General features: G+C 44.9%; 1 long non-coding RNA gene across 1 annotated transcript; it reads right to left on the reverse strand.

The window, feature by feature from the left end:
* Nucleotides 1-22,245: 22,245 nt before the first annotated feature.
* Nucleotides 22,246-26,933, reverse strand: LOC139161564 (uncharacterized). The gene is made up of 3 exons (XR_011558133.1): nucleotides 26,786-26,933; nucleotides 26,455-26,649; nucleotides 22,246-22,439 (listed from the first exon to the last, which is right to left on the reverse strand). It is a non-coding gene; the product is annotated as an uncharacterized lncRNA (long non-coding RNA).
* Nucleotides 26,934-27,323: the final 390 nt, after the last annotated feature.

Raw genomic sequence — 27,323 nt, forward strand, 5'->3', positions numbered from 1 at the left:
CCAGTAGCCTCCGGCCAGTGCATGGCTGCTGTGTACCCCGGGTGCAGCCTATCCAGAACAATCCGTAGCTTGCGACCCATCAAAAGTTCTGCCGGGGTCCTACCTGTGGCTACGCACAGGGTCGAATGTTGGGCTAACAATAACTCGGCCAGCTTCTCTTTCCATGAGCCCTGATGCATTCTTTTAAGGGATTCTTTCACCGAACGAACTGCCCATTCCGCCTGGCCATTACTGGCCGGATGCCAAGGCGAGGACAATGCATGCCGGATGCCTGCAGCCGCCAAAAAAGACTCGAATAACACAGAAGTGAATTGCGGCCCATTGTCCGAGACTAGGAGGTCCGGAAACCCGTGCGTGGCGAAAAGGGCCATCAGGGAATCTATAACTTCCTGGGACTGAGTGGACTTTAACTGAGCCACCTCCACCCACTTAGAAAAGGCATCTACCGTGACCAAAAAGGTGTGTCCCATGAAGGGGCCAGCTAAGTCAATGTGCAAGCGTGTCCATGGGCCAGATGGGGGTTCCCAAGCCAGAGGTTCAGCCTGGGGAGGGAATGACCGCCCTTCTTGACATTCTGAGCAACCAGCGACCCGCTGCTCCACATCCTTGTCTACACCTGGCCACCAGACGTAATCCCTGGCCAAACCCTTCATTCTCACAATGCCAGGGTGCCCTTTGTGCAGCAGTGTCAATACCTGAGTCTGCAGTCTAGCCGGGATGACTACTCTTCCACCCCTCAGGAGAGTTCCTCTCTCAACCGAAAACTCACTATGGCAATGAAAAAAAGGAATATAAACGTCCGCTGGAGCAGAGGCCGGCCACCCTCTCAAAACCCATTGTCTCACCTGGGCCAACACTCGATCTTTACCCGTCTCCCTGGCCACCTCTGGAGCGGCCAAAGCCAAGGGTCCCGCAGACAAAGCTAAAACCGAGCAAGCTGGAGCGGGGTCTGCCAAAGTTTCTGCGAGGGGGCATCTGCTGAGAGCGTCAGCGTGAGCAATGTGACGGCCGGGTTTGTAAGTTAAGGTGTAAGTATAATTGGCCAAAAACACAATCCAATGTGTCATGCGAGGGGACAATACCGTGGGGCTCTGGCGGTTACCTGCTAATAACCCCAATAATGGCTGATGGTCCGTGACCAATTCGAAGTGCCTAACGTATAAATACTCGTGGAAACGGCGGACCCCGGCAATTAGGGCTAAAGCCGCCTTGTCGATATGCCCGTAGTTCCTTTCCGCCGTGGCCAGGGTCCGGGGAAAAAACGCTAAAGGGGCTTCCGAACCATTGGGCAAACGATGGCTGAGGACTGCCCCCACTCCGTACCTGGAAGCATCGCAGGTGAGAACTAATGGCAAACTTGGGGAATATTGCGCTAGGACATTGTTCGAGGTAAGTATTCCTTTGACCGCTCTGAAAGAGGCTTCCTCTCGCTCCCCCCAGCGCCAAGCAGACCGCATGTCCAGCAGCCTATGCAATGGCTCCACCACCGAAGCCTTATGCGGGATAAAGACCGCATAAAAATTTAAAAGCCCCAGAAAGGCTTGTAGCTCCTCCTTCGACTGGGGTCTGGGGGCATCCCAGATCGCCTTAGTTTTCTCCGGGGTGGGATGGATACCCTTCCCATCCACCCTAAACCCCAAGAAATCAACCTCCGAAACCCCAAACACACATTTCTTTGATTTAAGTTTCAGCCCCGCCTCTTGAAACTTGTTCAGTACCTTTTTAACTCTCCGTAGCAATTCGTCCTCGGAACTCCCTGAGACCAGAACATCATCAAAGTAGGGCACCGTGCCCTCCAACCCATATAATAAACGCTCCATCAATCCTTGAAATATTCCAGGGGCAATAGAGACCCCAAACTGCAGTCTATGACACCTAAACCCCCCCCCCCCCATGTGTGATAATTGACTGGGCCTCTGCAGTCATAGGGTCGACGGGAGTTGCTGGTATGCTTGGGACAGGTCAAGCTTGGCAAAGACCCTACCATTACCGAGAGTGTGGAGTAACTGCTGCACCACTGGGAGCGGGTAGGAGTGGTGAGCCAGAGCCTTATTAACAGTGCATTTGTAGTCTCCACACAACCTCAAGCCCCCATCCCCTTTGAAAGCGATGACCAATGGGGTCTCCCAAACTGCCTGGTCAACTGGCTCCAACACCCCCTGGGCAATCACTCAGTCCAATTCAGCATCAACCTTGGGTCTGAGGGGAATGGGCACTCTGCGGGATTTCAGCCGCGCTGCGGGCACCTTGGGGTCGAGGCTAAAAGAGATCGGGGTCCCGGTGTAACAACCCAGCTTGTAATCAAATACTGAGGGAAATTCCTTAGCTAATTCACTGAATACAGACTCCCCCTTAACGGTGTTGACCCCCGAGACGGACAAACCCAGAGACTTGAACCAGTCTAAACCCAGAAGGTTGGAAAATGGTCCGTCTACCACAATAAGAGGCAATTTGCCCACGAATGATTTGAACCTCACAGGGAATCTGCCCTCCCCCAGAACTGGAATAGGGGCCCCCTGGTAGTCCCGTAAAGTCACATTGCAAGGCTGCAGGCGACTCTTGCTCAAACGAGGGAAGCACTTCTTCAACGTGGCCCAGGAAACCAAGGAATGTGCGGAGCCGGTGTCCACTTGCATGGAGCATGTCACGTTCCCGAGGCGAACCGTCACGGAAATCTTTCCCGCCGAGTCTGACGTCTCTTTAACATAAGTACTTGCCGGGCGCGGACAGCTGTAAACCGCGTTGCAATCCTCTCTCTTATTTGAAGAAAATCTCCTCTGCCAGTGGGGATTGAACCCTTGGGAGTCCCTCTGCTCTCGTGAAACGGCCAGAGGGGACCTGCGGGAATGGCAGACCCTCGCAATGTGGCCTCTGGCACCACAGCGCCGGCAAGCCGCTTCTTTAAAAGGGCAATTAGACCGATAATGGCTTCCTCCACACCCTCTGCAAGGGGATATAGGGGGACGGGGGCGAGCAGCAGGAGGCTCACGACCCAAACTTCCTCCTCCTCAGCCTCGCTGCCATCCTCTTTCTCCGCAACGGCTTTAGGTTTCTCTGGCATGGCAGGCCCCTTGGCCGTAGTGTTAATGGAGCTGTCCATAGCTGCCAGCGACTGGGTGGACAGCTCAAAAGCACGAGCCTCAGCTAACGCCGTTTGAAAGGTTAAATCCCGGGTGGCCAGAAGACGCCGCTTAAGGCGGCCATCCCGGATTCCGAACACTAACCTGTCCAGTAAATAATCGTTTAGGTCAGAGAACTCGCAATATAAGGCTGCCCAGCGGAGAGCGGCCACAAAGTCATTAATCGATTCTCCCTCCGCCTGGTTCCTTTGATAGAAAACGTATCTTCGGGCACAGCGGGAAGGGGCCGGGGCATAATGATCCTGGAGAGTTGACAGGAAAGTCTGCCAAGGCACATCATGTATTGAGACTGGAGCAAACAAGGCCCTGGCCATCTCAAACATCTTGGGACCGCAGAAACCGAGAAAATAAGACCGTTTGCGGTCCCCAGAAATCTCGGCATACCCATTGGAAATAAAAAAACAATCGAAACGGGTGACATACGAGTCCCACGTCTCTCCTTGTGGGTTAAAAGGGGGAAAAGTCAGCTGCACAGACATTCTCACTTACTGCAGATATGGACTAAGAAATCCAGAAGGTCAGGTTCAAATCCTCATCGCCAGTATAATAACTGAGGCCTTTATTCAAACATGGTAGTTTAATCAAGGAACGTGCCAACCGGGCAGGTACAGGCTTAAGAGTAAAAGTTAATACACAGGCTTTTATATCTCACTCTGCCTGAGGCAGTCACCAATCAATACAGAGGAACTTTCCCGCTTACATTGTAACTGGGGCTTGCGCGCCCTATCAGCACCTTGGATAGGGATCGGTGGCGCAGCTCTAAGCGGCCAGCTGTTACTATGCGGATACAGCACTATCTGAGAAAACGCTGGGATAAATTGCCAGTAAAAATTAGTTAAACCCAGAAAGCTTTGCAATTGCTTCCTAGTTTGTGGAGCCTTCCACTCCAAAACCACCTTTACCTTCTCCGGATCCATTTCCACCCCATCATGTGAAATGCGATAACCTAAATAGTCAATTTTGCTCTGGTGAAATTCGCACTTTTCCAAGTTAGCATACAGTTCAGTTGCTTTAAGATACCTTAAAACTTCCCTGACCAGAGTTACGTGTTCCTCTAGGGACTCCGAATATATTAAAATGTCATCTAGGTAGATCAAGCATCCCTTAAAGAAATGTTCGCGCAGCACATCACTGGTTGGGGAATTATGGGAGTTGAAGTCCAGATATCTTCAAGTTGCCAAGGTTGGGAAACACTGATCTAGGGTGTGGGTCAGGATGGGTTCTGGATCCTTTTGCTGCAAATTTGCTCAGGGTCACACGCATGCAATAAAAAATAGAAAAATCCAAAATGGCTGCACCCACAGAAACACCAACAGAACCAGCTCTGTGAAATCATCACCAAGTTACTAACTTTTCTGAAAGACCAGTTAGGAACCCACCTCTGGTATGGTTACCGAAAATGTTTTACTCCCTCTTTCATCCAGTTCAGGACTGTGCAGTCTCTTGTTTTGGGATCCTCTCTGGAATGTGTTGGCTCGTCCCTGGACTATTAATAGCATGATGTTGTTGCCAACAATCTGTAAAAAATACGACTTTAGTAATCAAGTTGTTGAAGCGTGGAACTCATTACCGGACTCCGTAGTATCATGCCCTAACCCCCAACACTTTAACCTTAGACTATCCATGGTTGACCTCTCCAGATTCCCAAGAGGTCAGTAAGGGGCATACATAAGCGCACTAGAGTGCCTTCCGTCCCCTGTCCTATAGTCTCTCCTATATCTCCTATATCTTCTCTACTATATCTCTATAAGCTTCATTTTATATTATTGTGCATTGGACAAAATAAATAAATAAAAAATAAAATAAAACATTACATGGGTAATTTCAGTCGCAAAGTCAGCCCCATTTCTCCAGCGGCATTTCCAATTCACTGTGTCCTTATGGGAAGTATATTATCTATTAATTCTAAGCACATAAGGACAGCTCCCAAATATTCCCCTATTTAGTAGTGGGCTGTTGCGAACTAGGATCATTTCTGGTGAACTGGTAGTTACGGCAATCAGCTGGCCCCGCGCACCCACCCCTGTGTTATCCTGTCCTATATTTCCTTTTTTCTGCCTCAGTTGATTCACGTGGTACATCTGATTTCTACACCTCCGCTGTTCTACTTACCGGGTAAGCAGCTGAGCTTCAAATTGCTATATTTTTAATGCTGCGCGCAACCATTCATGGGGAATGTAGTAACAGATAGTAACATTTTAAGACTTTAAAAAAGGACCATGCAACAACAACAAATTTGACTGTGGCAACTAATCAAATTCGCAGACGACACCAAGCTGGCGGGGGTAGCCAACACCCTTGAAGACAGGCTCAAGTTACAGAAAGACCTGGACAGACTAACACATTGGGCCCACACCAACAAAATGATGTTCAACATCGACAAGAGCAAAATCCTTCACCTAGGTAAAAAAAAACCTGGACACACATAGAGCCTGGGAGAAATCCCTCTCAGCAGTAGCGACGGTGAAAGAGATCTCGGAGTCTTGGTGGGTAATCAACTAAACATGAGCCAACAATGTGCAGCAGCAGCCAAAAAAGCCAATACAATCCTAAGCTGCATCAACAGGGGAATACACTCCAAGACCAGGGAAGTCTTAATACCACTCTACTACGCCCTGATCAGACCACACCTGGCATACTGTGTTCAGTTCTGGTCACCACACTTCAAAAAAGACATTGAAACTCTGGAGAAGGTGCAGAAAAGAGCAACCAAAATGATCAGGGGTCTAGAAACCAAGACTTATGAAGAGAGACTGCGGGAACTGGGTATGGATGGCCTAGAGAAAAGGAGGGCCAGAGCAGACATGATAGTAGTCTAGAGGTATACGAGGGGTTGCCACAGAGAGGAGGGGATCACTTTATTCTCAAGGGCACCGGAGGGGCGGACGAGGAACAACAGCTGGAAGCTGACCAAGGAGAGATTCAACCTGGAAATAGGGAAGAACTTCCTGACAGTCAGAACAATCAACCAGTGGAACAACCTACCAGCGGACGTTGTGAACTCCAATACTATGGACATTTTTAAGAGGAAATTGAACTGCCATTTGGCTGGACTGCTATAGGGTTCCTGCTTAGGCAGGGGGTTGGACTTGATGACCCGCATGGTCCCTTCCAACTCTAACAATAAATAAATAAATAAAATAAACCTGCAGATGGGTGAAATGAATCTGTCTTCACCTCCGTGTAATGGGACAGATTATGGTCATATACTCTAAGAAATTTCATCTCATTCGTAAGTCTATGATATGGAGATTCCAGACAATAAACGTAATCTGTATGATGTATCCATTTGCGTGGAGTTTTATCGGTCTGAGAAAAGCCTTCCTAAACTTGGACCAGAACACTGGGGGTGATATCAGGTGATATTCTTCAGAAACTTTGTGACGTGCTGAAAACAAGTTATGAGTGTTCAACGCTTTTTCAATATTTCCAAAGTAAGAATTCTAATTGTTCGTAGTGATCTGTTTATGGCAAGAAGACACTATGCGATTAAATATTTGGTGCCTCTGCATAGTGAAACTCGAAGGAAAAAAATAACTGGATTAGAAGCTGGAATGAAACTTAATTGATGTACCACTTCGGACAATAATGCTGCCAGGTGAGAACATTTGCAGTAAGAACATTTTCTGTTGGTTTTGTTGGTTGCCGTAAGGACTCTTCTGAGGGTTGATATCTTGTTTGTTTGTTTGGCGCCTAGCACCTTACAACATTTCTAATGCTTAGCATATAAAATTAGCTATTAAGAAAATAATCACGAAAACTTGGAATTAAGGAATCCCATTGTGTTAAAACAAACCCAGTGTTCCCAATTTACTATATTAATTGAAAATGGAAACAGATGTTGGTGGAAAGAGATGGGAACTGGAGATGTAAAGATTTGTTCACAGCTTTGTTTAAAAGGCTTAGAAGACTGTGCTGGAAATATAAATGGCAAACCCAAAACTGATGTTGCCATTACTATCATTACTGCAGAATTAGTAGCATCATTCGCTGCACAGAAATGCTTAGGTAAGTCTGCTCTTATTTCATGCCAACTTCACAAATAGCCATTCATATACTCAATGTAGATGTTCTGAAAATGCTCAATTCTAAATACATCTTCACTAAACAACATGTACTGTGTGAGTTTTAATGCTTAGGGGGAAGCTAGGATCTGAAAGTTAACATTTCTTAGCTGTCGTCCTTTGGATTTTTGCAGCAAATAACTCCTGTCATTCTACTGAGAGAGAAGTAGACCCAGTTTGATGGAGATTGAGAAATTGGGAGTTTTAGTCCTAATTTAGGCACAAAGCCCACTGAGCGATTTTGGCCAATCACTCTGTCACAGCCCTAGGAAACAGGCCATGGCTTCCAAAAAACCTTTCTAAAAAACTGATGCGACTAGTCCATGCAGTCACCATAAGGTGACCAGATGTCCTGCTTTTAGTGGGACAGTCCCGCTTTTTAGGAATTTTTCCCGCGTCCCGTATTGTTTTTAAAAAGTCCCGCTTTTTTCGGGCGACCAGTTTGCAGAAGCGCACTTGCTTACTCCGGCTACGCAGCACCCCACCACTCCCGCCGCAATGCCCTCACCCGTCCAGCCCTCCTGCTGTTGGGCTTGCTGCAGGCCAGCAAGTCGACCCAAGCCGCTTCCACGCCCCAAACCGACGGGCCAAACCTGTCCTGATGCTGCGGGACCCACAACTCCCGCTGCAGTCTCCCTCCAGCTCTCCAAGCCCTCCAGCGATGCCTACAAGACAGGAGCCCTGCAGACGCCATCGAAGCCGCCACCATCCACCAGCTATGTCTTCATGGGAAAGAACAGGCAAGCTTTTTTGAGCATCCCTCTGCTGCTGATGGTGTTCCACCGTACCTAACTCATGTTAAGTCACCAGGATTCAAAACTGACCTGAAAGTATATACAGTGATACTTCGTCTTACAAACGCCTCATCATACAAACTTTTCGAGATACAAACCCGGGGTTTAAGATTTTTTTGCCTCTTCTTACAAACTATTTTCACCTTACAAACCCACCGCTGCTTCTGGGTTGCCCCGCCTCCAGACTTCCGTTGCCAGCGAAGCACCCTTTTTTGCACTGCTGGGATTCCCAAGATGTTCCCCTCCATGGGAAACTCCACCTCTGGACTTCTGTGTTTTTGTGATGCTGCAGGAGAATCCCAGCAGTGCAAAAATGGGTGCTTCGATGGCAACGGAAGTCCGGAGGTAGGGTTTCCCAGCGAGGGGAGCCTCAGTGAAATCGCAGCATTGCAAAAACACAAAGGTCCGGAGATGGGGTTTCGAGGACTTTGGTGTTTTTGCGATGCTGCGAATTCACTGATGCTCCCTTCGCTGGGAAACCCCATCCCTGGACTTCCGTTGCCAGTGAAGCACTCATTTTTCCGATGCTGGGATTCCCCTGCAGCATCGCAAAAACACAGATGTCCAGAGGTGGGGTTCCCTATGGAGGGGAACCTCAGAGGAATCCCAGCAGTGCAAAAATGGGCACTTCGGCTGGCAAAAGGGGTGAATTGCATGCATTAATCGCTTTTCCATTGATTCCTATGGGAAACACTGTTTCGTCTTACAAACTTTTCACCTTAAGAACCTCATCCCGGAACCAATTAAGTTTGTAAGACAAGGTATCACTGTACTGTACATTGTGTGTAGCTTACCTTGAGGATGAACTGACAATAACAACAAATATTTCCATTTGCTTCCACGCAGACAAAATTGCTAGATTAGCTCAAACACTAGGAAATTAGTAGCTGGCCACAAAGTTTATGCTTGAGATATGTAGATTGTATGCATTTTAGTCAAGAATAGCTGTTGGCTGCAGGCCTTAAAGCCTTTACCTCTTTTCTCCCCCGGCCCCTGGAGGTTCTGCCCCCCCCTTTCTATTACTGTATCCAAATGTTATTTATTGTATTTTGGCTTTATGAAGCATCTTTTGTTTCCTTTGTAAAAAAAAACTTGTAAAAAAATAAATTAAAATAAGTAATGGATAAAAGTAACGTTCCCTGGCAACGTCTGTTTTATCTGAGGAAACATGCATAGTTGGCAGAATCAAGAAATACTCAGCTGAAATTAAAGTACCACAAGATTATTGATAACGCCTTCAGACTTATTTCTCTCTTGGGAAGGATTTTAAACAGTTGAGGAAACTATACTAGAGCAGTGGGGAAATTGTGGGTCACATGCAACCACAAAAATACTTTTTGGCACTTTCAACACTTTCACAATCTTGCTGCTGAAATCTGAGCACAAAGCAAGGCAATTTTCAATTATTTGATTTTTTTTTCCTTAAAAAAATATTAAATGTCTAACCATGGTTCAAGATCCAGAGGAAGGAAACCTGGATTCATGTTTATCCTCAGCCCTGAAAACTTAGCAAATGACTTTGGGCTGCTTACCCTCAGCTTAACCTGCTACAGCAATCTTTTCTTGTTGTGGGGAAAACTGGAGGAAAAAGCATGAGGTATGCCACTTGAGCATCTATCAAATTCGTCAATCATGAGTTTATATTAAGCCTATCAAAAACATTTTAAAAATTTAAATGCACCTATTCCTTCAAATGATATAATTAAGCTACCATTCCTGGCCCTACAGGAATGGGCCAGGAGCGTGCCCCCACTCCACACACACCCCGCATGCGCAGAAGCAAAAAACCCAGAAATGGGCAAACAAGTAAGTGCTCGCAATGGGTTGCTCCCGGTTTGGATCGGCTCTTAGAACTGGTAGCGCCTGTGGTAGGAAGTTCCACAGGATGCTTCTTGTCAGGATTAAGCAATATCCTGAGGTAATATCCCACTACAGAAGGAAGGACTACAAAAAGAATGCTGAGTCATTCTGAGGTAATTAAGCATGCAGCAATCTGATTGGGTGATAAATATATAAATATGTAAGAGCTTTTGTATTGCTCTCTCTGTTCTCTGCTCTCTGATGCTATCTGATGTTCCTATTGCTGTATTGGTCTGTTGGTTCCTGTGAGTTACTGTAATTGAGATAGTTGTAGTGATATACTAGTGAGATACTAGTATGGTGTATGCATAGTAAGACAGAATATAGAGAGTACTGTAAATGAGCAGTAAATATATTTTTGCAAGACTTCCTGCTGCTGCTGTGTTTCATTGAAGACTTCAACTCCATATCTATTAGTCTGTGGGTGGCTGGTTGGGCTGGTTAGCTGGTTGGACTGGTTAGCTGGTTGGGCTGGTTAGCTGGCTACCTTCCGAAAATTCAGCTCTGACACTTCTGCACATGCAAGCATGCAAACCGGTAGCAAAATCATTTACAACCCATCACTGCTTATGATTTAAATGAGGAGTACTTGGTGCTCTCTGCTCACTTAGCAATATAAATTTTGGGCTAAATTAATAATAATAATAATAATAATAATAATAATAATAATAATAATAATAAATGCTACCATTTACCAGTGGCAAAGAACTGGTGGGATCATAAGCCTGAAAAAGTGTTCGAAAATGAGCAAGCAAAACTACTGTGGGACTTCCGACTTCAGACTGACCGAATTCTGAAGCATAACACACCAGACATCCTGATTATGGAGAAAAAGAAACTATGGATCATCGACATCGCAATCCCGGGAGACAGCAGAATTGAGGAGAAGCAGCTAGAGAAATTAGTGAAATACGAAGATCTAAAAATCGAGCTGCAACGACTCTGGCATAAGCCAGTGAAAGTGGTCCCAGTGGTACTTGGCACGCTGGGCGCAGTACCAAAGGATCTCAGCGGACATTGGAAAACCATCGGGATTGACAAAATCTCCATCTGTCAATTGCAAAAGGCCGCTTTAGTGGGATCGGCAAACATAATTCGCCGCTACATCACGCAGTCCTAGGTGCTAGGGAAGCGCCCGACTGGTGATGAAATACGAAATCCAGCATAGTGATCTCGTTTGCTGTGTTGTACTGACATAATAATAATAATAATAATAATAATAATAATAATAATAATAATAATAATAATAATTTATTAGATTTCTATGCCGCCCCTCTCCGAAGACTCAGGGCGGCTCACAACAATGATAAAAACTATATTATAGTGAAACAAATCTAATATTAAAAAGAAATATATAAAACCCTATCATATTAAAACCAGACAACACACACATACCAAACATAAAATATAAAGAGCCTGGGGGAAAGATATCTCAAATCCCACATGCCTGGCGGTATAGGTGGGTCTTGAGTAGTTTACGAAAGACAAGGAGGGTGGGGGCAGTTCTAATCTCCGGGGGGAGTTGATTCCAGAGGGTCGGGGCCGCCACAGAGAAGGGTCTTCCCCTGGGGACCACCAGACGACATTGTTTAGTCGACGGGACCCAGAGAAGGCCAACTCTGTGGGACCTTATCGGTCGCTGGGATTCGTGCAGTAGCAGGCAGTTATGGAGGTACTCCGATCCAATGCCATGTAGGGCTTTAAAAGTCATAACCAACACTTTAAATTGTGACCGGAAACTGATTGGCAGCCAATGCAGGCCACGTGATGGTAAATCAAGGGTTACTGCGTATGTATGTGCATGGCCATGTGAGAGATAAAACATGAAAGCCTTGCCTGCAATAACTTTTTTTTTTTTTTGCATTGGCATCTTTCAGTCTTGAAAGACCATGGTATCATGCTCTGGATTCCTCAGAGCATGAAGCCTGGGTAAGTTAGTATGCAATAACAAAATAACCTGTATATAACTACTTTTTGAAATGCTTATTCTCATTATTATTATTATTATTATTATTATTATTATTATTATTATTATTATTATTGTTATTATTGTTTATTAAATTTGTATGCTGCCCCTCTCCGTAGACTCGGGGCGGCTCACAGCAGTAATAGAAAACAATGTACAATACAAATCTAATATTTAATATTTAAAACTAAAAACCCATAATTTAAAAAACATACACACAACATACCATACATAAACTATATAGGCCTGGGGAAGATATCTCAGTTACCCCATGCCTGACAGCAGAGGTGGGTTTTAAGAAGTTTACAAAAGGCAAGGAGGGTGGGGGCAATCCTAATCTCCGGGGGGAGCTTTAATTTTTGCACTTTGTTTTATTGCTCATTTTAATGGTAAGGAACACACCACCTAGCACAGAGGTGTCAAACTCGACTCGTCACATGACATATCGTGATTTCCCCCCCCCTTTGCTAAACTGGGAGTGGCCAGCACATGACGCAACCAGGTTGCGGACGGCGAGTTTGAAAGCCCGGACCTAGCGGATCTGTGACTCTTGCGGTCCTAAGAAAAATTCCCATTACCCAGAGCTCTGGAATTCTCAGCCTCATACAAATCCTGCCTCTTTTTCCCTTTGTCAGCCTCACATCGACGCCTTCGTTCATTCCGTGTGAAACTAGGCAATCTCCTGGCTGATGTCGGTACAGGAAGATTCAGAGTGAAGGCTTCAGCCGGTGTCAGTAACACTCGTAGTTTTACCATTGCATTAATTCACAGGAGGTGGAGAGGCCCTAATGAAGCAGAAGTTAATGCGGCAAAGGTCCTTTCACAAATCAGATCAAAGAACGCCTCCTGGGCGCCGCACAGATGGCTTTAAAGAATCCGTTCCAAGGCCAGCAGAAATAAGAACTCTAATAACCTTTTGATTCTGGAGGACGGCCAGCTCTAGAAAACAAACCAGCCCAGTGACCATTAAAGAGGATGCCTTTTTTTGGTTTCATTTCCACTCTAATTACCCTTAGCTGGTTGCTGCACCTGGCAGCAGAACATCAAGGGTTCTCCAAGGATCACCGTGTCAGAGTGGTTTACGCTCAAAGAACTATTGCCGCCACCTCTGATTTTTCCCTCCCCTTTTCCCAGCACTGAAATACAATAGCCTTCCTGATGGAGAGATATGGCACAGCAACCGCACAGCACTGGCCCCGAGGTTTCTTGGCACACGCGAAAACACACCTCACTCTCCAAAGACGTGGTGCCAACTCTCCATACAATACTCATTTCTAGATAGCGCTCCTCCCCCCCCCCTCCTCTCCCTCCTCCGGTTCTTCTAGTTCCATGTAGACTTAGACTCTGTCACTACCCACACACTAGCTTTTTGTCAGGACAATTGCTTTATCACAAAGCAAGCAGGCAAAGCACCGCGATGCTTATTCGTAGAGTACGCACTGTCCAGACAAAAGAGAAATTGACAGCTTGAACTCTTATCTTATGCACAGAAAACGTTAGACTGCAACCCTGCGAAACTATTGCCTGTCAATGAAAGGAGGACTATGCAATACTTAATGATGTTTTAAAATAACTGATCTAACCGTAGTTCATAAAATCATATACCAAAATGTCCTTCCTGTTAATGACTACTTCACCTTCAACCGCAGCCATACACGAGTACGTAACAGATTCAAACTAAATGTAAACCGCTCTAAACTTGGCTGCGGAAAATACAACTTCAGCAATAGAGTGATCAATGCCTAGAATGTACTACCTGACTCTGTGGGTTACATAGAAACATAGAAGATTGATGGCAGAAAAAGACTTCATGGTCCATCTAGTCTGCTCTTATACTATTTCCTGTATTTTATCTTAGGATAGTTATATGTTTATCCCGGGCATGTTTAAATTCAGTTACTGTGGATTTACCAACCACGTCTGCTGGAAGTTTGTTCCAAGCATCTACTACTCGTTCAGTAAAATAATATTTTCTCACATTGCTTCTGATCTTTTCCCTGATCTGTTTTAATGAAACAGAAAATATGTATGAATATTGTAGTATTATTATTGAGAAAATGAAATCGTATATTTGTGATGTAAAGATGTGTAATAAAATTTAAAAACTTATAAAAAGGAAAAATATGGTGGAAGAGGCCTTCATCCTACAGTGCATAGGCAATGGCTAGAATGATGATAACACACGTGGTACCTCTTGAAAGCTACTTTGCAAGGTTATATAATGCAGTGGTCCCCATCTCTTTATGTCAGTCCATACCTTTTGCCCAACAGTTATTTATTTATTTATTTTATTTATTTATTGTTAGAGTTGGAAGGGACCATGTGGGTCATCAAGTCTAACCCCCTGCCTAAGCAGGAACCCTATAGCATCCTAGCCAAATGGCAGTCCAATTTCCTCTTAAAAATGTCCAGAGTATTGGAGTTCACAACGTCCGCTGGTAGGTTGTTCCACTGGTTGATTGTTCTGACTGTCAGGAAGTTCTTCCCTATTTCCAGGTTGAATCTCTCCTTGGTCAGCTTCCAGCCATTGTTTCTCGTCTGGCCCTCCAGTGCCTGGGAGAACAAAGTGATCCCCTTCTCTCTGTGGCAACCCCTCGTATACCTGTAGACTGCTATCATGTCCGCTCTGGCCCTCCTTTTCTCTAGGCTATCCATGCCCAGTTCCCGCAGTCTCTCTTTGTAAGTCTTGGTTTCTAGATCATTTTGGTTGCTCTTTTCTGCACCTTCTGCATCAGAAAGCAGCTTCTGCACATGAACCATGAATACCCAGACTCCTTCTTTTGATTCTACATCTTCCACTGGAAGCTATTCATCCAGCATAAATGCACAGAACCAGTTGAGGCTACTGAATGCAACACTTGCATGTCTTCACAAAGGTGAGTTGTGTAAAGTCGGTTGTGCAAAATCATCCTCAACTGAAGTAAAGCATATTTTGCTTGCACATCGCTAGTATTACATCTCTCAAGCCTTAAAGCAAAATATCCAGCTAATTTATTTATTATTTATTCATTATTGATTGATTTTGTCCAATACACAATGAGGGTTTTAGTGGGTATACACATAGTAAAATACATAATGAAGGTTATAGAGGATATACTCATAGTAAAATATATATAAGAAAGAATAGAAGAGAAGATATAGGAATAAAACATATCAATGAAAGAATAGAAGAAGAGATATAGGAATAGAAGAAAGGTATAGGAGATATAGGAGAGCAATAGGACAGGGGACGGAAGGCACTCTAGTGCACTTGTACTCGCCCCTTACTGACCTCTTAGGAATCTGGATAGGTCAACCGTGGATAATCTAAGGGTAAAGTGTTGGGGGTTTGGGGATGACACTATGGAGTCCGGTAATGAGTTCCACGCTTTGACAACTCGGTTACTGAAGTCATATTTTTTACAGTCAAGTTTGGAGCAGTTAATTTCTTGGAGTCCATTTCCTTTTGCTTTGATTATAGTCCTTTGCAAGCCTAAAGTTTGGGAAAACCTCATTCTAATTTAAAGTGGGTAATAATAACAACAACAAAAAGGAGTCTAATTTAAATTAGCCTTCAAGTGGGTTTTGATCTGAGGGGGAAGGAATTCTCCATTTTGGACCCCTTGAGCTAATCTTCTCAGAGGCTGGCTGGAGACCCCTTGTGGGAATATGCACTGTTACAGTCATTAATTAGTTGCTCTTCCACATGCTTAACACAAGTGGGTCACATACTTGATTCAACGTGGCTGATTCCCAGATAAGCAGGTATAAGGTTGCAGCCTCCTTACAAAGAATTAAAACAACAAAACTACCACTTGAATAAAGCAGCAGCAAATTCTTTCAATTTCCACTCACTTTTTTTTCATCTAGCCCTTAGAAAACCATTCATGGAATCACTTTTTTCTTTGGTAGAAAACATTGATAGATTTCAATAGTATTTGGTTTCTTTTGCATAGTTCAATAGATGCAGACTATTTTGATTCAAATCAGTTAAGTTTAATAAGCTTTGTTCTCTGATAATAGAATAGTAGGCGCATACCTTGTTTTTCCCCAAAATAAGACGTCCCCTGATCATAAGCCCAATCAGCAATAAGGCCAAGCGTTCAGGGTTCAAAAAAATACAGGTGGTGGACAAAGAAATGGAAACACTTTGCAGCTCTTCCGTGGAATCCAGATTTGTGAAGCTCCCTTCTAAGAGTTTTTGTGGAAACTGGGTTCTGTACGTGTCTATTGAGCTCTGCAGTGATTTTAGGAGCTGCAGTCTTGCGATCCACTCTAACAATTCGCTTTAGAGTCCGACGGTCTTTCTCAGACAACTTCGACTTTCCACCAGACCTGTGCTTGGCTGAGGACATTTTCCCTTCTCTTTCAAAAGCAGTCATTGCTTTTGAGACATTACCTCTTGAAACGCCAAACATTTGGGCACTTTCTGTTACACTAGCGCCTGCCATTCGAGCACCAACAATTTGGCCTCTTTGAAAGTCTGAGAGATCTGCCATTTCTAGAAGGTTATAACCAATTTCCTTAAATGTTTTTTAACAATGTAGTTTAAAAATACATATCAAATAACAGAATTTTAAAAATAAACATTAAAATATGTCAAGTTTGATTGATTTGAACATGTTCAAACATTATGGTGCCAAAAAGTCAAGTGTTTGCATTTTTTTGTCCTCCCCCTGAATATGACAGGGTCTTATTTCTGTTGTGGTTAGCTCTGGCCCAGCTCCTGCCCCAAGGACTATGGATGTGGGGGAGACATCCACATGCTGCAGGCCTGCTTTGCTCCCGGTGGAATCTGCTGATGAAGGCTCCTCTGACCAAGAAGACATGAGTGACAGGGAGGAGGAGAGTGTGGCAGACAGCTCAGAAGGAGATCAATTATCTAGCTCCTCCTTGGATTCGGAACAAGAGTTAATGATACAGCCACGCATGCAGAGAGCGATGCATAGGCAGCAACAACTGAGAGATTATTATCAAAGAAAATGAGGCCACCTGTGGTTGGGTGGGGCTGTGGTATTTAGTGAGGCTGCTATAAATAGCAGCCTGTGGGTCTGGCCATTGTGGAGGATTATCTGCTCGTTGTGTTTTGTGCCTGCCTTGCTGACTTCGACCTTTGTGTGCTGATTTTTCCCTGCTTTGAAACTAAACCAGAGCAAAGGGTGTTTCCCTTTGTGAAAGAAGAAGGACTGTGAATTGCCTCACAGCTGCAAGCTAAGTATCTCAGAACTGATAAGGGACTTGTACAAATTACCAGTTTGTTTGGAGACGAGTGCTTTGCTATACAAAAAGAGTGCTTAGTTTATTTGAATTTTCAGTATAAAGAACATTGTTTTGAATTTTCAAACGTGTGTGTGTCTGAAATTTGTATCTGTGAATTTTCGGGCGGATTCTACCAGAGAGCTCGACAGAACAATTTCTAGGAAATCATGGGTAGCCTTCTTAAACATGATGGAAGAAGGCAAAAATTGACTGAATTTGCAAATTTTAGCCACCTTCCAAAGGAAGATGGCTAAACTTCTGTAAGCCGCCCTGAGTCCTTCATGATTGGGCGGCATAGAAGTCAAATAAAATAAATAAATAAAATAAAATAAGAGGAACCGCAGGAAGAGGAAAAAATAGTTTTATGCTCCTTTCTCACTGATCATATCTCTCTCACTATATTGGCTGGCCGTGTAGGAATAAAAGATGATCAGAAAAATAAAATCTGATTCTAGTTATGTAATCTAAACAGTAAAAGCCCCTCGGGGGCAATTTCACAACCTTTCTGCAAAACCCCTTAAATCGGGGTGGGCAACTCAGGTCCTTTTATGATCTGTAGATTTCAACTTACAATATATTGTAAGCCGCCCCAAGTCTTCAGAGATGGGTGGCATATAAGTCAAACAAAGAACAAACAAACAAACACACAAACAAACAAATAAATAAGCAACTCCCATAATTCCTGAGTCAGCATTGCTCAGCAAGTTCACAGGCTCTGGTTGCTTATCTCTATCTTAAATGAAGCTTAGAAGCTGTCAATATTCCAGGGCAGACCAGATTTCTTACTGTCAGACTCTCTTTCTCCATTAACCTTTGAGTTAAAACCTGTGTTCCTTCCCCTTTTCTTTAACTTTTCCAGACCAATCCGCTTTGCTCATAGCAGCGACAGCAGCACATTTCCTCCTGTATCCAACTGAACAATTAGAACATCATCAGAATTGCAAGGGAACTTGGAGGTCTTCTAGACCAAATCCCTACTCTAACAGGAGACCCTACACCAATGATGGGAAATCTTTTTGGGGTTGCATGCCAAAAAGGGGGGGCGCTTGTCCATGCGTGCCCACACCCATAATTCCATGCATGCATGCATGCATGGCAAAAACCTCCACCCACTGCTCTTGGCACACAATGGCACGGCTGGTTTTTGCTCTCCCCAGGCTACAGAGCTTTTCTAGAAGCCTGGAGAGGGAGAAAATGGCCTTCTCCACCACTCCCAGAGGCCAGAAATGGTCCATTCCCCAACTTGAAGAAGTTGTTTCCTCGTCGCCAAATGTTATGTCCTTAGCGGAATGAAGGACTGCACTCTTGTGGTGAGTAACAGCTCTTTATTAACGAGGAGTAACAGTTTACAGAACTGAACAAAAGACAACACGGCCGTGCCTGGCAGCTATATATATGCCAGGCTGCCAGGCTGAGCCAACCAATCACATTATAGTATTTTCCCGCCCAAGGAATATGGGGCAGGTACAAAGCCTAACTGTCCTCTGGACACAACAGTTGGCCTCCAGGGAACCTCTGGCAGTGTGTGTGTGAGAAGGCTGGTTTTGTCCTCCCCAGGTTCCTAGAAAGGCTCTGAAGCCCGGGGAAGCAAAAAAACCCAGAACTTCCAATTCAACTGGAACTTGGCAAATGGAACGTTTCCAGCCTCTGGAGGACCTCTGGGAGGTGGAGGCTGTTTTCGCCCTCCGCAGGCTCCTAGAAAGCCTCTGGAGCTTGGAGAGAGCAAAATACGGGCCTTCTTCACCCCCTCCGGAGGCTGAAAACAGGTTGTTTCCTGACTCCTGGTAGGCCTAGAAGGCCTGAAAATCAGCTGTCCAGCATGCCTATGTGTCGGACCTGAGCTCACATGCCCACCGATATAGTGACGCAAGCCACTTGTGGCAGGCGTGCCGTAGGTTCGCCATCACAGCCCTACATCATTTCAAGCAAATGGCTGTCCAGACTCTTCTTAAAAGCTTCCAGTGATGGAGCACCCAGAACTTATGAAGGCAAGTTCCACTGTTTGTTCTCACTGTCAGGAACTTTCTCCTTAGCTCTATGTAGCTTCTCTCCTTGATTAATTTCCATCCATTGCTTCTCTTCTTGCCTTCTGGTGCTTTGGAGAATGGATTGACACCCCTCTTTTTGTGGCCTCCCTTCAAATTTATTTATTTATTGTATTTATTTATTTATTTATTAGATTTATATGCCGCCCCTCTACGAAGACTCGGGGCGGCTTACAACATATAAATAAAGATACAATAGTTAAATCCAATTAATTAAACTAAATACGCTAACCTAGATACCCCAATTTAATTAAAATCAATGATACCTCTTCCGGTAATAATCACACATTGATATTCGTCAGCCAGGGGGCTAAGATATAATCGTCCAAAGCTTGGCCGCATAAATAAGTCTTAAGACTCTTATGGAAGGCAGGGATGGTGAGGGCAATGTGAATCTCCGGGGGGAGCTGATTCCAGAGGGCCGGGGCCCCCACAGAGAAGGCTCTTCCCCTAGGCCCCACCTGGTCTGACGCCATGTAGGGCTTTATAGGTATAGCCAACTTTTCCATGTAGTGTCTTTGAGCAGCATACAGAGGTAATAAAACATATAAATAATGGAACACTGCTGTCCCTTCTTTTCATTAGACTAGGCATGTCCTCTGACCTGTCCAGCTTTGCATGTTTCCCGAACCTATTCCTACAATGTTTCAATCTTGCACTACTCAACAATGTGCCCCCCCCCAAAAAAAAAATTCTGGCTTCTTTCTTCTGCTGGAGATTGCTTTCCTCCCTGCTCACTCTCATCTACAATGGGAAGGAGAATCACATGAGTGATAGGGCTGCTCAGAAAGCTGGCAAAGGCCCCGGAATACAAACACATCCACTAGCTGCAAAAATAGGATGCCCAAGGAGGGAGTGGGGTGACGTCTTTGCTTGGGGTTGTTATTTTTAAACTGTTTATCAAGGGTCTGCTAGTCTTGGCATGAGACGCTGGAAGCTATTTGGAGGGCAGGTGATGCAGCAACAGCCCGTAAAGGTTGGCTGGCATTGGCCACCTCTCTTTGCTCCTTCTGACCAATCCCCTTTGAGCATCTGAACAGACGAGTCTGTGACCTTCTTCCTTCGCTGCATTTATTTTTGTATATTTGTACAGAGAAACAGTGGGAACATATATAGAAAACAATGTTTGCATCACACCACAATCTCCGAGACAGTAAGTTTTCTCGGTGTGCTTCTAAACAGCAAAGGGGTGAAGGGAAAAAAGAAGCAGCTCACAAAACTGGCAAGCAATTTTCAAGTGGGGTTTCTGAGATGAGAAAGAGGAAAAACCTGCAGGTGTGTGTGTGTGTGTGTGTGGATACAGGAGATTCTTTGGAGTAAACTAAAATGGATTTGCTGCCCATTTAAACTGTATCCATTTCAAAATATAAGCTATCTAGCTGACAGCAGGAAAAGTAGCAAAGAGCCATGGACTATGCCTATGGGGACTGCAATAATAATAATAATAATAATAATAATAATAATAATAATAATAATAATAATAATAACTCAATCTGTATAGTCTGGAGGACAGAAGGAAAAGGGGGGACATGATCGAAACATTTAAATATATTAAAGGGTTAAATAAGGTTCAGGAGGGAAGTGTTTTTAATAGGAAAGTGAACACAAGAACAAGGGGACACAATCTGAAGTTAGTTGGGGGAAAGATCAAAAGCAACATGAGAAAATATTATTTTACTGAAAGAGTAGTAGATCCTTGGAACAAACTTCCAGCAGACGTGGTAGATAAATACACAGTAACTGAATTTAAACATGCCTGGGATAAACATATATCCATCCTAAGATAAAATACAGAAAATAGTATAAGGGCAGACTAGATGGACCATGAGGTCTTTTTCTGCCGTCAGACTTCTATGTTTCTATGTTTCTATAATAATAATAATAATAATAATAATAATAATAATAATAATAATAATAATAATAATAATAATAATAGGATTTGTATGCCACCCCTCTCCAAGGACTCGGGGCGGCTCACAACATGTCAAAAACAATATACCATATACATATCTAAAAATCCAATTAGTATACTAAAAACTTTTTTAAAACTCTAATAAGATTTAAAATCCTTCCTTACCATTCACACAGCAAAAGATACTACACCCAAGCCTGGCGGCATAAATAGGTCTTTATTGCTCTAAGGTCATCCTTTGTTCTCAACAAAGGATGGAGAATCCTGTGATATCATCAGTATTAAAGCTAGGTTCAGTTCCCTTCCCAGTCAATAGACAGCAGGCAGGAAGAGGCGACTTAAGCAGAGAAAACAAAATGGATTTTCACAGGAAGTGACTAAAGAAAAGGATACATCAGATCAGTAGTGGGCTGGCGCATGGATGGTCCTGTACACAGCTCCGCTTGGAAAAATGGAGATGTGCATGCGCCCATGTGAGATTCCGCTTCTGCGCATGCACAGGAAACAAAATCTCGCACGAGGATGCTCATGCATGTGAGATTTCGCTGATTTTCGGTGGATTTTTTTGCTTCTGCGCATGAGTGGAAGCAAAGAAGTGGATGAAAATTGGCGAGTGTCCTCGTGCAAGTTTTTGCTTCCTGCGCATGCAAAGAAGCTGAATCTCATGCAAGCACCCACGCACACAAGACATGCATGCATCCATGCCAGTCACCAAGAGCGCACCAGTCGTGCCGGCAACAGGGAGCTCTTCACTGCATCAGATACTCTTAAATCTTCATCATTGTGATGTCGGGGTGGCACAGCAGGTAGAGTGCAGTACTGCAGGCCACTGAAGCTGACTGTAGATCTGCAGGTCAGCATTTCAAATATCATCACCGTCTCAAGGTTGACTCAGCCTTCCATCCTTCCAAGGTGGGTAAAATGAGGACCCGAATATTGGGGGCAATATTCTGGCTCTGTTAAAAAGTGCTATTGCTAACATGTTGTAAGCCACCCTGAGTCTAAGGAGAAGGGTGGCATAAAAATCGAATAAATAAAATAAATCAATAAATGGTTTTATTTCTGATGTGGGTCAGAAATTTTAAGAAACTTAAGAGGCTTTCTTGATCTGGATATTACAGTACAGCTATGTGCCTGGAATCCTTTATGGTCACTGTTAAATACTGTAAATTCTGTAATGTTCTATAATGTTCTGTATCTGGGTTAACTTGTTAAACAAGAGTTGTTAAGCAGAATTGAAAGAAACCATAGGCATTGTTTACCTGCTTCCTATTGGCTGCTGTAGAGGGCGCCAAAATGGAAGAGCTGTCAGCCGCCGGCTGTTGCTGAGGGAAAGTCTTTAAATAGCCGAGCTCCTGGTCTTACGCGCTTCTTCTGTAACTCGCGTATAGAGTGAAAGTGTTTTCCGCTCGCTCAGAGCCTGTAGAGAAATAAAGATAGTTTATTTGGAAACCGTTTTTCTCGGTCATTTCATTGGCGACGAGGGTCTTAGCGGTGATTTTTTTTTTAGGAAAAAATCAATATGTCGACCCCTTCGCTGATTCAACCTCCCGAGTTGTTTGACCCGGAACGGTCAACTTGGGCAGCCTATATGGCTAAATTTGAGATTTTCCTGGAAGCTGCCAGCCTACATACGGCTGAGGACAGCAGGAAACGCGCTCTATTTTTGAATTACTGCGGCACGCATATTTTTGAATTGGCCGGGACTTTAACTGATCCCGAACCACCTAATGCTGTCCCATGGGCTACTTTGCAAGAAAAGTTGGCTGCCCATTTTAAACCAACGAAGCCGCCTATAGTGTATAGGCATCAATTTTCCCGTATGTCCCAATCGGATGGGGAATCTATTAACCAGTTCGCGACCAGGCTCAGAACTATCCTGGCAAAATGTCACTTTGACAATCCGGAAGCCAGATTGACGGATGCCCTCATTTTTGGGATGCGAAACGTTACCATTAGGAACAAGTTGTTAGCAACTGAGGGCTCCACGTTACAAGACGTGATTAAAGCTGCTCAGACAGCTGAGGTTGCTGAGGCTGCGGCAGCTGATTTAAAGTCAAATGACAAGCTGCAGACTGTTTTTAAGATCACTGACTCTCAGCGTCCCTCAGCTCGCCGCCTACCTGAAGTGCAGATCGCCGACTATGAAGACTACAATGACAACTGCTGCTACCTTCGAGGGCCACCAGAACGACAAGCCAGGTCAACTTTTCCTGCCTGCGCTGGGTGCAGAGGCCAACATCAACGGTCGCGCTGCCCCTTTAAGGACGCCTTCTGCTACAGATGCGAGAAGAGAGGCCACATCGCCGCCGCTTGCCGTGCTGCCTTGCCGGATGACAACTCTTCTCCACAAGGTCAACAACCTTCCTTTCCTGCTCCACGAGCCTACCGTCCTTTCCGCTCACAAGGTCGGGGTTTCCGCCGGCCTTGGAATGCCAGAGGTAACCGCTTTTTCAGTGGTTCTACAGTTTACCCTCCTGCCCCTAATAAAATTGTTGTCCCCATCCTTTTGAACCATCAGCCGTGCCATATGGAATTGGACACTGGCTCGAAATATACACTAATGCCCTGGCATAAATTACATTTGTATATCCCAAGTTTGGCACGGGACGAATTGAAACCTTTGGACATTGCTATCAATGACTTCCAGGGTCACCCAATTAGGATTTTGGGTAAAACTACTGTTCCTATTACCTTTAGAAATGTGAACCATGTTCTCCCTCTGTTAGTTGTAGACGGAGCTAATCATTCCCTTCTAGGGTTAGACTGGATGGCACCCTTGGGTTTAGCGGTAACAGGTCTTAACAAATTGACATTTTCTACTGCCCCTGATTTTGTCACTGAATTTCCTGAGGTTTTTAGGGCTGGTCTGGGTACCTTTAAGGGACCTCCTATTTCTTTTTCCTTAGACCCTTCTGTTCCTCCCGTTAGATTAAAGCCTCGCAGGGTACCTTTGCCCTTGCTGAGTAAGCTAGATGAGCAATTAACAAAACTTCAAGCGCAAGGTATATTGGTTCCAGTGGAACATGCACCCTGGGAAACACCAATTGTAACCCCATTGAAGCCAGATGGCTCCCTCCGTGTTTGTGCTGATTACAAATCCACTATTAATAAGGCACTACAGCACAACTCCTATCCTATTCCAGTGGTGCAGCAGCTGTTACACACCTTGGGGTCTGGGAAAATCTTCGCGAGGCTGGACCTTGCCCAGGCTTACCAGCAATTGACCGTGGACGAAGCCACTGCCTTATCACAGACTATTGTAACGCACAGGGGTGCTTTTAAGTGTACGCGCTTGCAATTCGGAGTGAGTGTTGCTCCTGGTATATTCCAGCGGTTAATGGAGCGATTATTGGGGGGCCTTGATGGGGTGGTCCCGTATTTCGATGATATTTTAATTTGTGGGGACAACTCTGGCCAGCTGCACAGTCGAATTAGGCAGGTACTCACTAGGTTGAGAGATAAGGGTCTGCGGCTTAAACCGGAGAAATGTGTATGGGGAACACCTTCAGTCGAATTTTTGGGATTTCGTATAGATGCTCAGGGCATTCACCCCACAGAGGAAAAAGTTAGGGCCATTAAAGAAGCCCCTGCCCCAACTTGTAAAACAGAGCTTCAAGCCTTTTTAGGGCTCTTAAATTTTTATGCTGTTTTTCTACGCCAAAAAGCCTCAGTGGCTGAACCCCTGCATAGGCTCCTCCATAAAGGGACAGATTGGCATTGGGGTGAGAAGGAACAACGGGCATTTAACATGGTTAAGGATCTTTTGTCATCGCATAGCCTAGTAGTGCAATATAGCTCAACCCTTCCTGTGAGGCTCACCTGCGACGCTTCTCCGTACGGCGTGGGCGGTGTGTTGGCCCATATTTTTCCTAATGGACAGGAGGCTCCCATTGCCTACTTCTCTAGAACACTGTCTGGGGCTGAGCGCAATTACGCGCAAATTGACAAGGAAGCTTTGGCGCTGGTAGCCGGGGTGAAAAAATTTCATCATTATCTGCTTGGGAGACCTTTTCAATTAGTTACTGACCACAAGCCTCTCTTGGGTCTGCTAGCCACGGGACGGCCCACTCCTCCCTTCATGTCTCCCCGTATGTCCAGATGGGCTATTTTCCTAGCCGCATATGACTACCAGCTCATTCATAAGGGAGGCTCTGCTATTAATCATGCAGACGGCCTTAGTCGCTGTCCGTTGGGACAGAGAGTAGAAGACCCAGCGCCCGCTACAGAGGTACTTCTTATAGAGTTGGATAAGTCTCCTGTGGTCACTGCCAGACAGGTGGCATTGGAAACCAGGCAAGATAAGACTTTGAGCAGGATTCTGAATTACATTTTAAAAGGCTGGCCAGCAAATGGGGACGATCCCTTAATAGGTGAATTTAAAACCAAGAGGCTAGAACTATCAGTTATGCATGATTGCATTCTCTGGGGGGAAAGAGTGGTTATCCCTACTGCCCTAAGACCACGAGTTATGAAAATGCTTCATGAGGGACACCCAGGGGTGGTGCGGATGAAGGCATTGGCAAGGGGGTATTTGTGGTGGCCAGGCTTGGATAAAGAAATTGAGAACTGGGTGGCAACATGTGGCCAGTGCCAAGAAACGCGGCCAGACCCGCCTAAAACCACCCCTGCACAGTGGGACAGTCCCCAAGGGCCATGGTCTAGGGTACACATTGATCTGGCTGGACCAGTGGGGAATCACATGTTTTTAATCCTGATTGATGCGTATTCCAGGTGGCTGGAAATAGTGCCATTAACCTCTACCACATCATCAGCAGTAATACATGTATTAAGGAGGTTATTCACAACACATGGGTGCCCGGACATATTAGTCTCGGACAACGGGCCCCAATTTACATCTAAGCAATTTGAGGTGTTCCTAGCTGGTCTGGGGGTCCGACATGCACTTACCTCGCCCCACGCAGCGTGGTCTAATGGAGCAGCAGAACGTTATGTGAGAGTGGCCAAAGAGGCCATTAAGAGGTCAGCTCCAGGTGACATCCAGGAGAGATTAGACACGTTCTTGCTGACCCAACACATAACACCTAGTATGACCACTGGGAAAAGCCCTGCGGAATTACTAATGGGGAGAAGGTTAAGATCAACCTTGGATAGGCTGCACCCCTCCTACATCAAATTAAAACCGGACAATATACTAATACCTGAACGTGCAGTGGCCGTGGGACAAAAGGTATATGTCAAAAATTTTGATGCAGGGAAGCATTGGGAAAGTGGCATTGTGCAAGACCAAACAGGTCCCAAAACATATATGGTGGAATTACTAGATGGCCGCCTCTGGAAAAGGCACATTGACCACATTAGGGGGAGAGTGGAGAAAATGGGGAGTGAAGGACATACAGATAACACTCATCCCCTCCCCGCAGGGAATTTCGCAAGGACAAACAGGAACCCGGAACCAGTTGATTGGGACTTACCTGGGGGAAATAGCCACTCCAGCGCTGCCTCAGCTCTGCCATCTCCTGGGCATGGGAGCAACGCGTCTGCAGGACGAGAGGAACCATCTTCGTCGGTGGACACACAAGTCATGGGCGACCCTAGACGGTCGGATCGGACTTCGCGAAGACCCCCTCACTTAGAAGACTTTGTAACTTACTTGACCGAATAAAAATCTGTAAAATCATCCAGAAGGGGGAGGGGTGTTAAATACTGTAAATTCTGTAATGTTCTATAATGTTCTGTATCTGGGTTAACTTGTTAAACAAGAGTTGTTAAGCAGAATTGAAAGAAACCATAGGCATTGTTTACCTGCTTCCTATTGGCTGCTGTAGAGGGCGCCAAAATGGAAGAGCTGTCAGCCGCCGGCTGTTGCTGAGGGAAAGTCTTTAAATAGCCGAGCTCCTGGTCTTACGCGCTTCTTCTGTAACTCGCGTATAGAGTGAAAGTGTTTTCCGCTCGCTCAGAGCCTGTAGAGAAATAAAGATAGTTTATTTGGAAACCGTTTTTCTCGGTCATTTCAGTCACTGTAAGATGTAAAACCTGTGATGAGATTTGCACCATCTGAGTTCCCTGAGACAGAGGTCCATGCAAGGATCTGGGGGCTTCGTAGAATCGTTTAACATCATTTCTATCAGCAAATTTCTGAATTGCATCTGCTTTGGTATTCAGCCAAGAATCCTGCTCTGTCCAGTCCTGCGAGTGTTGTTGAAGGCATTTTTCTTAGCTGTTGATGACCGGTGGTTCTGATAAGCACGATGAAGGTGATGCTTTTCAGTAAGTGGACTATAAATTAGTCCCGTCTGTTAGTCCTAAACCTGTGTTTTAAAAACTTGGCACCTTTAAGATG

The sequence above is a fragment of the Erythrolamprus reginae genome, chromosome 1, assembly GCF_031021105.1.
Source record: "Erythrolamprus reginae isolate rEryReg1 chromosome 1, rEryReg1.hap1, whole genome shotgun sequence".
In the NCBI taxonomy this organism is placed as follows: domain Eukaryota; kingdom Metazoa; phylum Chordata; class Lepidosauria; order Squamata; family Dipsadidae; genus Erythrolamprus; species Erythrolamprus reginae.